Source organism: Hyperolius riggenbachi, chromosome 6 (assembly GCF_040937935.1).
Source record: "Hyperolius riggenbachi isolate aHypRig1 chromosome 6, aHypRig1.pri, whole genome shotgun sequence".
Taxonomy (NCBI): Eukaryota; Metazoa; Chordata; class Amphibia; order Anura; family Hyperoliidae; genus Hyperolius; species Hyperolius riggenbachi.
Genome location: NC_090651.1, coordinates 13,800,016 through 13,818,051, shown reverse-complemented (window position 1 = coordinate 13,818,051; position 18,036 = coordinate 13,800,016). Strand labels below are relative to the sequence as shown.

General features: G+C 45.8%; 1 protein-coding gene across 5 annotated transcripts in view; it reads right to left on the bottom strand.

Moving 5' to 3' along the window:
- The window catches only part of PRDM16 (PR/SET domain 16), an 805,072-nt gene that overhangs the window by 638,356 nt on the left and 148,680 nt on the right, over positions 1-18,036 (bottom strand). The window contains exon 1 of one of the 5 annotated variants that reach the window (XM_068238855.1): positions 6,021-6,094. The exons of the other annotated variants lie outside the window; for them this stretch is intronic. The gene's annotated coding sequence lies outside the window, so the exon portion shown is untranslated. Of the gene's footprint in view, positions 1-6,020; positions 6,095-18,036 lie in introns of those variants that run through there. 5 annotated transcript variants of the gene reach the window in all.

The window sequence follows — 18,036 nt, the reverse complement described above, 5'->3', positions numbered from 1 at the left end:
AGAAGATGTGAGCACTATATAAATACATAATAATAATAATAATAATATGGTAGGACATTAGACTGTGACTATGGTAGGATAAGATTGTGAGCTCCTCTGAGGACAGTCAGTGACATGACTATGTACTTTGTAATGTGCTGCAGGAGATTTTTGGAATTTGGACAGGTGAGGTCAGTATGAGCAGAGGATAGTTTATAATGTGACACTCGGAAGTGCTTTAGGCCATCTGTGGGATAATCTGCATGAAGAATGCCCTGTGATGAGATATACTGTATATACAGGCTTGCTCATCAGACTGGATATGGTTTATATAAAAGCAAGTTACTATGATTTCTGTTATGTATACATCTTCAACAGCCACAAGGCTCTAAATACATATTATAAGGCAGACAGAACAGCAGCTACATCACCATATGAAAACTGGCTAAAAAATGTAGATACATGTTAAAAGAAATTGGGGTGAGAGGGATATGGAAGCTGCCATATTTATTTCCTTTTAAACAATACCAATTGCCTGGCAGCCCTGCTGATCTATTTGGCTGCAGTAGTGCCTGAATCACACACCTGAAACAAGCATTTAGCTAATCTTGTCAGAAACACCTGATGTGCTGCATGCTTGTTCAGGGGTTATGGCTAAAAGTATTAGAGGCAGAGGATCAGCAGGACAGCCAGGCAATGCGATTTGTTTAAGAGGAAATAAACCTATCGGCCTCCATATCGCTCTCACCTCGGGGTCCCTTTACAGGGAACCAAATGGAGAAGGATATGGATTTTTCCTTTTACAATAATACCAGTTGCCTGACTCTCCTGCTGATCCTGTGTGTCTAATGCTTTCAGCCACAGCCCCTCAACACGCATGCAGATCAGGTGCTCTGATTGAAGTCAGACTGGATTTGCTGCATGCTTGTTTCAGGTGTATGATTCAGACACTACTGCAGCCAAAGAGATCAGCAGGTTTGTGGCTGGAAGGTGTAATGGTTAAGGGCTCTGCCTCTGACACAGGAGACCAGGGTTCGAATCTCGGCTCTGCCTGTTCAGTAAGCCAGCACCTATTCAGTAGGAGACCTTGGGCAAGTCTCTCTAACACTGCTACTGCCTATAGAGCATGCCCTAGTGGCTGCAGCTCTGGCGTTTTGTGTCCGCCAGGAGAAAAGCGCGATATAAAATGTTCTGTGTTTGTTTAAAAGGAAACATCCATATCCCTCTCAGTTAAGGTTCTCTTTATAGAGGTGAATGGTGACGATTGATGAGATACTAACAACTCTGAGTTGATGCAAATATGATGCAAATATTATGCAAATGTACACAGCTTGAAAATAAATCAAATGTGCTGCTACTACTTTGGATCCAGCCACTTCCAAACTGCTCCCAGGCCCAGTGCACACCAAAATCCTCTAGCAGATCTGCAAAACACTAGAGGTTTATGGAGCAGATTTCAGAGCGATAGTAGGCATGTTAAAGTGAACCTCCGGACTAAAAATCGACTCGGCAGCACTGAAAAGGCCTGGTGTTTATTTAACAGTTTCACAGCATCAAAACTTTGTTTCTCTTATACAAGCCTCATTTTTAGCTGCACAGAAGAAAACTGCCCGGGCTTTTTTTCCCCTGATGCTGTGCAAAGCATGATGGGATTTCTGATGATGTTCTCGTTCTGCTGTTTTGGTGCAATTTTTTTACATTTTGAATTTGACATTTGAAGCCTAGTGCATGTAGCTGGGAGGGGTAATCAGGACACAGGACAGTTGGAACTGTGTCTCCTGCTCCTTGTCACCTCCTTTCAACCAAAAAGATGGCTGCCCCCATGACAAAGATGGCAGCCCCCATAAAATCACAAACATTTGCCTGTTCTTTTAAAACCGGGTGGGTAAGAGATTATATTACCTATCAATTCTATTTAACATAACTAATGTAACTTGATGACAGTATGTTTCTTTAGGCTGAAGTTCCCCTTTAAGAGAGGTTTCCTAACCATGCCTAGAGTTTTTTTGGAGCGTTTTTTGTGTAGCAGATTTCATATATTAAAGCTATTACTGAATAGATTCTGTAACAAAAACGCCTGGAAAACCGCTCTGATCTAGCGTTTTTCAGAGCGGTTCTCCACTGTCCTATACTTAACATTGAAGCAAAAACGCCTCAAATCTAAAAACTGCTGCATCCCGGGAGTTTGCGTTTGTGGAAAAAACGACCTGCTCTGGTGTGCACCATCCATTCACTTTCATTAGCCAAGCGGTTTCCCCCTGCAAGCGTTTTAAAAAACGCTCCGGAACCGCTCCGGTGTGCACCAGCCCTAACATAGAAATTAAGCATACAGTTTGCCATCTCCTTGACCATCCCCCCCCCACCACCACACACACACACACACACACACACACACACTGTATACACACACACACACACACACACACACACTCTATACACACACACTCTATACACACACACACACTCTATACACACACACACACACACACACACACTCTATACACACACACACACACACACACACACACACACACACACACACTCTATACACACACACACACACACACACACACACACACACACACACACACTCTATACACACACACACACACACACACTCTCTATACACACACACACACACACACTCTATATACACACACACACACACTCTATATACACACACACACACTCTATACACACACACACACTCTATACACACACACACACTATACACACACACACACTATACACACACACACTCTATACACACACACTCTATACACACACACTCTATACACACACACTCTATACACACACACTCTATACACACACACTCTATACACACACACTCTATACACACACACTCTATACACACACACACACACACACACACACTTCAGTTCACTGTATGGAGTTCTGCACTCATATGTGGTTAAAGAGAACAGGTCTGTTCACTCCTTTATAAATCTGGGGATATTTTCTCAATTTCAAAACAATGCACGAAGTACAGAACTCTCCAGGTGGCGAAAGCGGGATGAGGAGCATGCGCGTGGCTAGGCATACGCAGTATGAGCCGACGCGGCATTACTGCGGCGAATCGCAGAGGATACGGGAGGTGGAGGGGGTGGCAAGAGACCGATTAGCCTGAAGGGGGCTGGAGGAAGCCCCAGGTATGTATCTTTTTTTTGATAATCCAGGTACACTTTACATTTGCATCTCAGGATGAAATGAACTAAACAGAATACAAGAATCTGAGCGTGTGATTCCCACCTGTACACGATGGACAGCGCGTGATTCCCCCCTGTACACGATGGACAGCGCGTGATTCCCCCCTGTACACGATGGACAGCGCGTGAGTCCCCCCTGTACACGATGGACAGCGCGTGAGTCCCCCCTGTACACGATGGACAGCGCGTGATTCCCCCCTGGACACGATGGACAGCGCGTGATTCCCCCCTGGACACGATGGACAGCGCGTGATTCCCACCTGTACACGATGGACAGCGCGTGATTCCCACCTGTACACGATGGACAGCGCGTGATTCCCACCTGTACACGATGGACAGCGAGTGATTCCCACCTGTACACGATGGACAGCGCGTGATTGCCACCTGTACACGATGGACAGTGCTTGATCCCCCCCCCCCGTACACGATGGACAGCGGGTGATTTGTGGCCCGTGTTGGAGGTAGAATACAGTAACACAACTCTGTTATACATTCTGCCCCACTCCATCTGCCTTCCCATGATGCACCTCTCCTCAGGCAAGGCTCCCCTTTTCCACCCGGCAATATCTGTTTGTTTACTGAGGGAGTCTCTCTCCATCCGTTGCACGCCACAAGCAGCATTAAGTGGCCGGGGATTCCTGCCGCTGCCCGCGGTTATTTATACTTGGCTTGCTTTCCAGCACTAGAAGACCGCAAGACAAAGTCAAGCCTGAGTGAGATGAGAAGAGGCCTGAGAACAGAGCACCCATTCAGGGGTGATGCAGCGCTAACAGCGGCGCCCGCCATGGACCATACTGTGCAGAGGCAACGCTGAGATGTGTGTGTGTGTCCGCCATGGACCATACTGTGCAGAGGCAACGCTGAGATGTGTGTGTGTCCGCCATGGACCATACTGTGCAGAGGCAACGCTGAGATGTGTGTGTGTGTGTCCGCCATGGACCATACTGTGCAGAGGCAACGCTGAGATGTGTGTGTGTGTCCGCCATGGACCATACTGTGCAGAGGCAACGCTGAGATGTGTGTGTGTGTGTCCGCCATGGACCATACTGTGCAGAGGCAACGCTGAGATGTGTGTGTGTCCGCCATGGACCATACTGTGCAGAGGCAACGCTGAGATGTGTGTGTGTGTCCGCCATGGACCATACTGTGCAGAGGCAACGCTGAGATGTGTGTGTCCGCCATATACCATACTGTGCAGAGGCAACGCTGAGATGTGTGCGTGTCCGCCATGGACCATACTGTACAGAAGCAACGCTGAGATGTGTGTGTGTCCGCCATGGACCATACTGTACAGAGGCAACGCTGAGATGTGTGTGTGTGTCCGCCATGGACCATACTGTGCAGAGGCAACGCTGAGATGTGTGTGTGTGTCCGCCATGGACCATACTGTGCAGAGGCAACGCTGAGATGTGTGTGTGTGTCCGCCATGGACCATACTGTGCAGAGGCAACGCTGAGATGTGTGTGTGTGTCTGCCCACAGCAACCTCGTAGACATGATATTCATGCCGCACAATTTCATGGTAAGAGATTATTAACGATGACCATTCTCTACGGCTAGGCTCACAGTGGGTGTCGTGTTCCCTGGAAAAGCAGGAAAACATGCTGCACGTTATCTGTGCATTGCATACAGTGAAGCATACAGTTAATGAAAAGTATGCGTCACTATCACTGGTACCATGTATGTTTTGCAATAATGCACATCATGTAGTGCATTGGGATGCCGCCCACCGTTAGACCGCACCAGACACACTGTCAGCGTCACAGAGGTGTTGCATTGCAGTACGATGTTTCAGGTTACACCGCGGCCGTTACACCGCAATGCATCATGGTGATCGCAGCCATAACGTGGCCGGAAACCATTCAGTTTTTTAGGGTTCTTTTCGACAGGAGAAATTTTTCCAAATGACCAAATAGTGAGATAAGAAGAAGAAATCAATATATTTTCCATTTTTTATACCGTGCGGTCACATGACCCGACTGTGACTCTGATCTATAGCAAGAGCTGGGATTGTCAAGGCTACGAAGTCGATGGTCCGTTTTAAAACTCTGATTAGCTGCATGCTTGTTTCAGGTGTGTGACTCAGTTGCTACTGATGGCAGAAGACCAATAGGACTGCCAGACCACTGGTATTGTTTAAAGGACAACTGAAGCAAGAGGGACATGGAGGCTGCCATATTTATTTCCTTTTAAGCAATACCAGTTGCCTGGCAGTCCTGCTGATCCTCTGCCTCTAATACTATTAGCCATAGCCCCGGAACAAGGATGCAGCAGATCAGGGGTTTCTGACATTATTGTCAGATCTGACAAGATTAGCTGCATGCTTGTTTCTGGTGTGATTCAGCCACTACTGCAGGCAAATACATCAGCAGGGCTGCCAGGCAACTGGTATTGTTTAACAGGAAATAAATATGGCAGCCTCCATATTCTTCTCACTTCAGTTGTCTTTAAAGTGGACCTGAACATTTGCTCAGGACAGAAGGAAAACAGAGAAATGCACCCTGTATGCTACTGCAGCCAAAGAGATCAGCAGGGCTGCCAGGCAACTGGTAGGTTTTAAAAGGAAATAAATATGGCAGCCTCCGTATCACTCTCACTTCAGGTTCCCTTAACCTGTCACAAGACAAGAGTGGAGCCTGCCAGTGCTGACCTACATCTCATAACATCTCTTGAATGATCTATACAATTTTCTCTGGCTGGGGGGAGGGGTGACACTGACACCTCCAGGCTTTGCCAGTATCACCAAATCATCTGTCTGCAGTAGTAACACCGCAGGAATGATGTCCATCAGTAAGTCAGTGAAGCCGTCTCTTACCATAGTGAGGTGAGGAGGGCGGTGGAGGCTGCACTCTGCAGACAGACAGGTCACATGGGATGAGGTCACCTGACCACACAACCTTAGCTGTCCTATCAGAGGCAGGTGTGGCATTTTTTTTTACTCTGTCCTCCTAAGGAGACTCCGGTCACACTTCAGCCACTTGCGGTACAGCTTTGTGCCTCATCACTAGAGCCTGGGAGCAGGGCGGGCCAGATGAGCAGGAAGTGATTCTGATTGGTGCATTTCCAAGCTGCATACCATTTGCATGCAAGCTGTAACCATTGGTATCTCATCGACCATCTAGTGTTGTGCTGAGAAATTCAACCCCTCCTCCAATAGACCTGGGGATTTAAAGGGGAACTGAAGAGAGAGGTATATGGAGGCTGCCATGTTTATTTCCTTTTAAGCAATACCAGTTGCCTGGCAGTCCTGCTGATCCTCTGCCTCTAATACTATTAGCCATAGCCCCTGAACAAGCATGCAGCAGATCAGGTGTTTCAGACTTTAAAGTCAGATCTGACAAGACTAGCTGCATGCTTGTTTCTGGTGTTATTCAGATACTACTGCAGAGAAATAGACCAGCAAAGCTGCCAGGCAACTGGTATTGATTAAAAGGAAATAAATATGGCAGCCTCCGTATACCTCTTACTTCAGTTCCCCTTTAAACCTTGGTGAGACTTTGGACTCTTTTCCACGAACTGTTGACAGGCAGTGAAATGCCTCTCAAACTCTCACAACTGCTGACTGCTGCTTGGTAACTGCTTGCTGCCGCCTGGTAACTGCTGACTGCTGCCTGGTAACTGCTGACTGCTGCCTGGTAACTGCTTGCTGAGCACACAGTTCAACAGTTCGTGGAAAAGAGGCCTTAGTGGGCTCTATTCTCAAAGACTTCCCGCATGCGGTAAAGTACATGCGGGAAGTTTGCTCCCAAAATACCGGCAAGTTGGGATTCTCAAAATGTTCCGCATGTTTTTTCCGCATGCGGAAAAAGTGTGATAAAAGTGCGGGATTCATGCGGTAAAATTTCCGCAAAAGTCGGTATTTTCCGCAATAAAAGATCAATTCTCAAAGATGTTCAGGCGCATCATTTCGTCGTTAATTACCGAATTTTTAGCACCTACAAGTAGTAGGTGATATATTCCGCATCCCATTGACTTTAATGAAGTGTGGAGGCTTAAGGGCTGTGCTTGGTGGACTTTAACTTTTTTTTTTTAAACACTTTTTCATGCGACCTTTTTACCGCATGATTCCCGCATGTATAATGGCTGTTTCCGCATCTTTTTTCCCGCATGCGGCAAACATGCGGAAAATGTTAGTGAATGCTGAAAAAATGCGGAGTTTACCGCTGGCGGGAATTTACCGGTAAAATTTTGCGGTACTTTTGGCTCTTTGAGAATAGAGCCCAGTTAGTCCATTTCCAAGTTGCATATATTTGCATCAAAATTTACATAATCCTGCATGAGCTCTGAAATATTTGCATCTCATTGAGAATGAACCCATCAGATCCTGCCGTGGTGTCATTGGATTGGTCTGTTTTGAAGCTGGACAACTTCGCTTACAAAATTTGCATACTCCTGCATCAGGCTGGGTGCACACTTGGCAGTGTGGGAAACGTAGTGTTTTGATGCCAATGCATTTTTAGCGCGTTTTCCAGGCGTTTTCTGTGCGTGTGCATTTTTTTCCTGCACATGAGTCTTTCTTGCATTTTGTGTGCGTTTGTGGTTCGTTTTTGATATGCGTTTTATGCAAATCATTAGGAAGTCAATAGGGAGCGGAAATACTTCATCAAACATATAAAACCGCATGCTAAACCTCTGCATCGTTATGTGTGTTTTTGAAAAATATGCAACAAAACCAGCGTTTTTAAAAACACACATATATGCGTTTTTACACGCAGCCCATTGAGTTGCATTATTTGCACGTTCCACAACGCTAGCGTTTCTGCCTAGTGTGTTACCTGCCTCAAGTTGGAGCTATTTAAATCTCATTGACCCTCCCTACTCATCATAGAGGCAGCATGATTTGGAGCCCTTGGGAGCTACCTATTTATTTGGTATTTATATAGCGCTGACATATTACGCAGCGCTGTACAGAGTATATTTTCTTGTCACATAACTGTCCCTCAGAGGAGCTCACAATCTAATCCCTACCATAGTCATATGTCTATATGTTAATCTAGGGCCAATTTAGGGGGAAGACAACTAACTTATCTGTATGTATTTGGGATGTGGGAGGAAACCGGAGTGACCGGAGGAAACCCTCACAGACACGGGGAGAACATACAAACTCCTTGCAGATGCTGACCTGGCTGGGGTTTGAACCGGGGACCCAGCGCTGCAAGACGAGAGAGCTAACCACTGTGCTCCCCCATATGGGACATCAGCCATAAACCACATCCTATCCCTTATTTTCCAGCAAGATCTGAGGCCTTGGGGATTTCATGTAGACGATGGTAGATGCATTTTATGTGCGATGAGGGGCAAGTGAACAGCAGCAAATTTTTTGATTGTATTAGTTTATGGTTACATACAGCAAGGAGGTCGTTTTTCAGGTCTCGTTTAGCTCAGGATGGCAGAGAGGTTATGGTTGCTTTATCCAGGTGGCGACTCAAAGACTGTGATTGGCCGATCCAAACTGAATGGCGACTAAAAGACTGTGATTGGCCGATCCAAACTGAATGGCGACTGAAAGACTGTGATTGGCCGATCCAAACTGAATAGTTACTGAAAGACTGTGATTGGCCAGTACAACCTGAATTGTGACTGAAAGACTGTGATTGGCCAGTACAACCTGAATGGTGGCTGAAAGACTGTGATTGGCCAGTACAACCTGAATGGTGGCTGAAAGACTGTGATTGGCCAGTACAACCTGAATGGTGGCTGAAAGACTGTGATTGGCCAGTACAACCTGAATGGTGGCTGAAAGACTGTGATTGGCCAGTACAACCTGAATGGTGGCTGAAAGACTGTGATTAGCCGATCCAAACTGAATAGGCTGGTTTCACACTGCAAACTGGCGGTAGCGTTGCGGCGCGCCCGCCACACCGCATCGCCAAAAACAGGCTTTCAGGGAACACTGCTTTAGTACACGGTTCCATGCCTCAAGCTGCTAAGGCATTTTTTGTATTGACCTGAGGAAGCAGGCTATGACCCGCGAAACGCGTTGTCAATTTTTTGGATACATATTTTTCCAGTTGAACTTCTGGAGAGGTAAGCGATTACCTCTCATTTACATGTTATGTTTACACTTTAAGTTCTAACACCCATATATTTTGGGCACCTCCACCCCACCCTTCTACCATACAGATAACACCATCTACAATAAAGATACCGTAGCAATATGGCCTCTGAAATATGTTTTTTTCCCCGGATTTTCATCCTGTTTTGCTCTCGGCATTGTGGCTGACTATTGACTTGCTTTTCTCTCTGTCACCTTATTAGCGAAGCTCCCTGCCCTTGCCTCTCTCCACACAATTAGTGGCAGCTGTATATAATAGAACGCATTCTCCTTTACGCTCTTTATCTGCAATTGCGTTGGCGGGTCGCTCATTTGCAAGTCATTTTCCAGGATCGCTGGGGTGAAAGCTCGTTGAAGACCACTCTTTTATTTTTTTTTTCTCATAATTTTTTTCCCCCCCTCTTTGAGGCGACAATAGGCAGCACTTCCTCTACAGATTGGTACGGGGGACCTACCCCTACGGCTGACAGGCGCAGCGAGCTATGGCATCGGGGAAAAAAGGATAACAGCAAGGGATCGTCACACATTGAAAGACAATGGCCCACTTCATCCCAGCGGGCTATCCATTTCAGATCCAGATGACTATAGCAGAGATGTTTCACTAACAGCTAATGCACAATTTGCGCATTGATAAAATACCCGCACGTCAGCAACAGGCAAACAACGCCGGAAAACAGTAATGCGAGGCCCGGCGGAGACCTACGCGAAAGGAGGGCGCATTAGAGGCAGTTAGATTCCGGATGAAATGTGGTTCTATCTGATACTTCAATTGTTCCATCCCGTTAACATGTTATTAAAGGTATTGCCTTATCTCATTTCCAGCAGCGGGGGTCGTGGCGGGGGAGTGGCGGAGCCGCTGCTGCCACCTTCGCCGCACGCTTTTACGCTAATAAGAAGTTGAAGTACACCAAAGAGTGGGTTGGGGGGGTGGGGGTGCCTAGAATTTCCCCTTATCTGCTATCCGCAATTATTTCCATTGCTGTGATTGAGTAAAAAAAAGGGCAGGTCAGGTTGAAAAGCGAGATTCCAATTTTGCGGGAGAAAAAAAATTATATGTTGCCCAGAGTTTAAAGAAACAGCTTCTCTCATCTTAACCGCTTTTTTTCCCAATTGAAATAACACTTTTAACAGTAAATAACACCGAACGAATGGTTCTGGAAATAAAAAGATGAACAGTTTGTTCGCTTGACAGCTTCAGGGTCATTCATACTAGCAGGGCCGTTTCTTGGGCAGTGCAGCAGGGCGACCGCCGTGGGCGCAGACCGGCAAGTAGAAGAAGAGGGCGCAGGCAAAAGGACATAACCGCTAGGGAGTCGGTGATGCGCGGAGCAGCCAAATGGAAGAAACAGATTACCAGCGCGATCACCTTCCTTGACTCCTCCTGGGCTGCCTGCGTCAGACGGCAAGTCATCATCACGTCACCACCGCGTGATGACACCTGATGTCCTGTAGCGGTACTGCAGGCTGTCAGTGCGCGGCGCCCATGGAGGAGTTGGCTTTCCGGGCTTTCTTTACCTGTGTTTTCCTGGTCCCCCTCCTGGATGAGCGGCTAGTCACTAGTAAGTAGGCAGATCTACTTGTGACCTGTGGCTGTGTGACTGTCCCTAAAGAGAAAGGGTTCACAAGTCCACAGTGGTGGGGGGTGCAATTTTTACATCCCTGCCCTGGGTGCAATTTAGCCTGGAAACAGCTCTGCATACTAGAGGCGTTTTTCGCTTTTTTTTAGCGCTAGCGATTTTTCAAAATCGCCCTAAAAGCGATTACACCATTATTCTCTATGAGACAGTTCACATCTGAGCAGTTCGTTTCCGATCCGCTCAGAAAAGCTGTGCATTGGCCATTTCTGAGGCGATTCCGCCTTAATGGCAGGTATAGGAAAAACGCAAACGCTCACAAAATTGCTTTATGTAGCGATTGCCTTCGCGTTTTTAAGAATAAATACATTGGGCTCTATTCTCAAAGACTTCCCGCATGCGGTAAAGTGCATGCGGGAAGTTTCCGACCAAAACACCGCCACATTGAAATTCTCAAAATGTTCCGCATGTTTTTTCCGCATGCGGAAAAAGTATGGTAAAAGTGCGGGATTCATGCGGGAAAATTTCCGCAAAAGTCGGTATTTTCCGCAATAAAAATGTTCAGGCGCATCATTTTGTCGTTATTTACCGATTTTATTATCACCTACAAATAGTAGGTGATATATTCCGCATCCCATTGACTTTAATGAAGTCTGGCTGTGCTTGCTGGACTTTAACTTTTTTTTTTTTTAAACACCTTTTCATGCGACCTTTTTACCGCATGATTCCCGCATGAATAATGGCTGTTTCCGCATCTTTTTCCACGCATGCGGCAAACATGCGGAAAATGTTAGTGAATGTGGAAAAAATGCGGAGTTTACCGCTGGCGGAAATATAGCGGTAAAATTTTGCGGAAAAGTTTGGTCTTTGAGAATAGAGCCCATTGTATTTATTCCTTTCCAGATCAAGGAGTTCACTTCCTGAATGACGTCAGGAAATGTAAAAACAGTTCACAAAAAAAACAGCGCGCAGGTAGTCGCCAAACGTGGACAGACATGCGAACGGAACGCAATGTGAACAAGGCCTCAAAGACAGTAGTGTTGAAGGAGAACTGTAGCGAGAGGTGTATGGAGTCTGCCATATTTATTTCCATTTAAGCAATACTAGTTACCTGGCTATCCTGTTCATCCTCTGCCTCTAATACTTTCAGCCATAGACCCTGAACAAGCATGCAGCAGATCAGGTTTTTCTGACAATTTTGACAGATCTGACAAGATTAGCTGCATGCTTGTTTCTGGTGTGATTCAGACACTACTGCAGCCAAATAGACCAGCAGGGCTGCCAGGCAACTGGTATTGCTTAAAAGGAAATAAATATGGTAGCCTCCGTGTCCCTCTCACTACAGATCTTCTTTAATGTGGACCTGAACTCAGAACTTCCCCTCTGCTCTAAAAGTTAAGCAACAGCATAATAACCTTAAACATGTCTTTGTTACAGCTCATACAAATCCTGCAATAAATCTGCAGTGTGTCTACTTCCTGCTTTCACAGAAGTAGACATAGGAATAACTTCCTGTGTTTACAAATTAGCTGCTCTGCCGAAGACTGGCAAGATTCCTGAGCTGACACAGCTGAAAGATCAAATTACAGTGGTGATTAGTCACAGATGAGGGGGGAATAGACAGGCTAAATTCTCTAAATACATACAGGGTGCATTTCTCTGTTTTCCTTCTGGCCCGTGCAAGAGTTCAGGTCCACTTTAAGGTGGAAATACATCCAGCAAATTGGTGGCCCGATTGACCAACAGATATGTGTGGTCGACAATACTTGACCAATGTCTGGGTGAAACGTGTCGATTTGTCAGTCAAGCCGGATGAAAGATATTGGTCGATCATAAAGGAATTGGCTACCATTCACATGATTTTAATCGAAGCAGAATCTATTTTTGGATTCAGAACATGGAGGCACATTGATCAGATCAATTCGTGAAGGCGAAATCCAGGATCTCCCTTGTAGTGTGTGTGGGCCACAAGTTGGTCAACTTTCGATCACCCACACTGTAGTTGATCGCCCAATAGTAGTAGATCGCTAAATTGCTCAGTGAAAAATCGCTAGACATTTGGCTACCTTTATTTTATAAAGACCAAATCGTCATGTTTATGCAGCAGGTGATGTAAAAATGTCTACGAAAGTTCATTCAAGTTTTGAATTGGGATGATGCCACTTAAAGGGGAACTGAAGTGAGAGTGATATGGTGGCTGCCATATTTATCTCCTTTTGAAAATACCAGTTGCCCTTCTGTCCTCCTGATCTATTTGGCTACAATAGTGTCTGAATCACATACCTTAAACAAGCACGCAGCTAATCTTTTCAGATCTGACAATAATGTCAGAAACACCTGATCTGCTTGTTCAGGGGCTATAACAAAAAGTATTAGAGGCAGAGGATCGGCAGTATAGCCAGGCAACTGGTATTGCTTAAAAGCAAATAAATATGGCAGCCTCCACATCTCTCTCACTTCAGTTGCCCTTTAATGGCTAACCTTAAAGGATACCCGAAGTGACATGTGACATGATGAGATAGACATGGGTATGTACAGTGCCTAGCACACAAATAACTAGGCTGTGTTCCTTTTTTTCTTTCTCTGCCTGAAAGAGTTAAATATCAGGTATGTAAGTGGCTGACTCAGTCCTGACAGGAAGTGACTACAGTGTGACCCTCACTGATAAGAAATTCCCCTTCTCTTTCTTGATCTCAGAAGACATTTTCTGCTAGGAAAGTGTTTTATAGTTGGAATTTCTTATCAGTGAGGGTCACACTGTAGTCACTTCCTGTCTGAGTCAGGACTGAGTCAGCCACTTACATACCTGATATTTAACTCTTTCAGGCAGAGGAATAAAAAAGGAACACAGCATAGTTATTAGTGTGCTAGGCACTGTACATACCCATGTCACATGTCACTCTGACTCAGCCACTCTGAAAACTCTGAGGCCCAGTGCACACCGAGCGTTTTTTGCAGCGATCCGCAAACCGCTTCCACCAGTGAAAACGCTTGGCTAATGTATTTCAATGGGATGGTGCACACCAGCGCTTTGAGGTTTTTAGCAAACCACAAAAGTGGGTCCTGCAGCACGTTTGCGGTTTGCAGAAGCGTTTCTGCCTCAGTGTAAAGTATAGGAAAAACACAAACCGCTCTGGAAAACGCTAGATCAGAGTGGTTTTCCAGGCGTTTTTGTTACAGAAGCTGCTCAGTAACAGCTTTACTGTAACAATATTTGTAATCTGCTACACAAAAACGATCCCAAAAACGCTAGGCATGTTTAAAAAAAACGTCGAAACATGCCTAGAATCGCTCTGAAATCTGCTCCAAAAACCGATAGCGTTTTGAGGATCTGCTATCGGTTTTGGTGTGCACTGGGCCTGACTCAGCCACTCTGACAAGCTTTATTTCATTCACCTAAACGTCTATGATGACTTGTAGAGCTGCTCAAACTTTACAGCTATCTGACCCTAAAGTTATGGGGTTCTGATAAACTTGCCTTAGGAAGCTAGAGCCCTGGATTTAAAAATGACATCTATTGCATTTCTCAAACTTAAAGGGATACTGTAGGGGGGTCGGGGGAAAATGAGCGGAACTTACCCGGGGCTTCTAATGGTCCCCCGCAGACATCCTGTGTTGGCGCAGCCACTCACCGATGCTCCGGCCCCGCCTCCAGTTCACTTCTGGAATTTCTGACTTTAAAGTCAGAAAACCACTGCGCCTGCACGCCCGTGTCCTCGCTCCCGCTGATGTCACCAGGAGTGTACTGCGCAGACACAGACCATACTGGGCCTGCGCTGTGCGCTCTTGATGACATCAGCGGGATCAAGGACACGGCAACGCAGGCGCAGTGGTTTTCAGACTTTAAAGTCTGAAATTCCAGAAGTGAACTGGAGGCGGGGCCGGAGCATCGGTGAGTGGCTGCGCCAACACAGGATGTCTGCGGGGGACCGTTAGAAGCCCCGGGTAAGTTCAACTCATTTTCCCCTGACCCCCCCCTACAGTATCCCTTTAAAGAGGAACTCCAGTGAAAATAATGAAATAAAAAAGTGCTTCATTTTTACCATAATTATGTATAAATGATTTAGTCAGTGTTTGCTCATTGTAAAATCTTTCCTCTCCCAGATTCACATTCTGACATGTATTACATGGTGACATTGTTACTGTGGGCAGGTTATGTAGCTGCTCCTAGCTGTTTTGGCTGTTACAGACAGCTGTAAACAGCCATTTCCTGTCTCTGAACATTGTTACATTGTGGCAGTTTGCCCAGAGTACCGCGGTACCCAGAGCTTCTTGTGGGAGGGGTTTCACCACAATATCAGTCATACAGCACCCCCTGATGGTCTGTTTGTGAAATGCAATAGATTTGTCATGTAAAAGGGGGTATCAGCTACTGATTGTGATAAAGTTAAATTCTTGGTCGGAGTTTCTCTTTAAGTTACACTTGTTAAACACTCAACAAAAGGTAAACTCCATGCCTAAAAACTGTAAGCAGATGTGTTGTTTATGATAATAATAATTTGTATAGCGCAGTGTTCTCCCCAAGCTCTTTTAGCCGGGTACTCCACCCGGCTAGTTTTGGTGACCACCCGGCTGTAATCGGCTCACCTCCTCCTATGCTGTTAGCAGAGTTGCACACAGAAGCACTGGCCCTGCATTCTCTCATCTCACCCCACCCGGCAACTATTTCATGCCACCCGACTGGAAAACATTTCTGGGGAGAACACTCCTGTTGGACTCAAAGCGCTCAAGAGCTGCAGCCACTAAGGACGCGCGCAAGTGGCCACCCTGCAGTGTTGGGGAATCTTGCCCAATGACTCCTTACTGAATAGGTACCGACCCAGCCAGGATTCAAGCCCCGGTCTCCCATGTCAAAGGCTTTATGATGAAGACCGAACGGGAAACACTCAGTTTAGTGGTAGCTAGCAATAAAGGCTTTACTTGTGTATCACCATGGGAAAACAACAACGCAGCAAGAACATCCCACACAGTGCAAGAAACAACTAGAAAACTACAATAAAGCAGAGTGGTATAACAGCACATAACACCGAACATGCGCATCTGAAAAAAATGCACAGAGCCATCTTGTGGCTATTTAACTTACACACAGTCAAAGCATGAAAGCTGTTACATGTACATATTTCTACAAAAATAGCTCCTGATGAGCCCTGCAGACAATAAACTGCTTTTTTTAAACTGCTTATTTTTGTCACTCTTATGATGGGATCAGCCCTATTGTTAATTGTAAGCATAGTTTTGAAAAAAAAAATCCACGTTTAGGTGATATATTTGGCTATGCTCCTGCCTATATGAAAACTTTACATCACAGTAACTGAACTTTATGGGAACCTATAGGAAAGTTTTAAAGAGAACCCGAGGTAGGTTTGAAGAATATTATCTGCATACAGAGGTTGGATCTGCCTATACAGCCCAGCCTCTGTTGCTATTCCAAACCCCCCTAAGGTCCCCCTGCACTCTGCAATCCCTCATAAATCACAGCCACGCTGCTGACAAACAGCTTGTCAGAGCTAGCTGTGTTTATCTCTATAGTGTCAGTCTGCTGATCTCCCCGCCTCCTGCAGAACTCTGGTCCCCGCCTGCATCCCTTCCCTCTCTGCTGATTGGAGGGAAGGGACGGGGGCAGGGACTGGAGCTATGCAGGAGGCGGGGGAGCAGCTGAGACTGACACTACAGATGTAAACACAGCCTCACAGCACGGCTGTGATTTATGAGGGATTGCAGAGTGCAGGGGGACCTTAGTGGGGTTTGGGATAGCAACAGAGGCTGGGCTGTATAGGCAGATCCAGCCTCTGTATGCAGATAACATTCTTTAAACCCACCTTGGGTTCTCTTTAAAACGTATGAGTTTTTTTCCCCCATAGGAAAGTACTGCATACAGAACACATGCGTTTTGCATACAGTATTCAGAAATAATTATTTTGTTGAGCATTTTAAAAAATCATCTAAAGACCCATTGAAAAACACATGCCAATGCATTTTTTTGTGCGGCCCGTAGACTATCATTATGTGTGTTTTTGTATGCGTTTTCTAAAATGCATGCAATTCAAATAAGCGTCACCCTGGCCTAAACACTTAATAACACCAAGAACTTGGCTTTAAAGGGGAACTGAAGAGAGAGGTATATGGAGGCTGTCATGTTTATTTCCTTTTAAGCAATACCAGTTGCCTGGCAGCCCTGCTGATCCTCTGCCTCTAATACTATTAACCATAGCCCCTGAACAAGCATTCAGCAGATCAGGTGTTTCAGTGGTTCAGACTTTAAAGTCTGATCTGACAAGACTAGCTGCATGCTTGTTTCTGGTTTTATTCAGATACTACTGCAGAGAAATAGACCAGCAGGGCTGCCAGGCAACTGGTATTGATTGAAAGGAAATAAACATGACAGCCTCCATATAGCTCTCTCTTCAGTTCCCCTTTAACACTTGATATGAAATCATTACCCGCAGCAAATACATGCTTTTGTTTTATAACACAAATCTGAATGCCTTCTAAAATCAGCCTGTCAACTTCCTGTCACCGGTGGTAATGTCAAGGTAATCATAATAAACTAATGGTTTTGAAAATAGGGAGGAGCTTATCTCACGTATTGGTAAATAGAGATGATCAATGAGATGCTACAGTTCTGGATAGCATGCTAATTTAATGCAAATTATATGCAGCTTGGCCTCTTAGGTGTCTCTCGCCCTTCGGTCCCTCCAGTGGGGTGGAGAGGCCACTCCCCTTCCTGGGCTCTAGAAGTATCTTCCATATGGCTGCATGGTGTAATGGTTAAGGGCTCTGCCTCTGACATGGGAGACCAGGGTTCGAATCTTGTCTCTGCCTGTTCTGTAAGCCAGCACCCATTCAGTAAGAAACCTTGGGCAAGTCTCCCTAACACTGCTACTGCCTATAGAGTGTGCCCTAGTGGCTGCAGCTCTGGCGCTAGTCCGCCAGGAGAAAAGCACGATATAAATGTTATTTGTCTTGTCTTATCTGTGGTTCCGTGGCAGACCACGGCGTATCTGAATACGTGTCCCGCTGACATACTATCTAAGGGGGTTATCCTGGTTACTTCTATATTATCAAAGTCCTGGGGCCCATTAGAGAGCTTTCAGTTGCGCTTTGGGATTGCCGATGATCGCCCGCGATCCCAAAAAGCACTATGCTAATGAAAATGAGGGGAACCCACGGGAGCCATTACGATTTGGTCAAATCGCAATCAC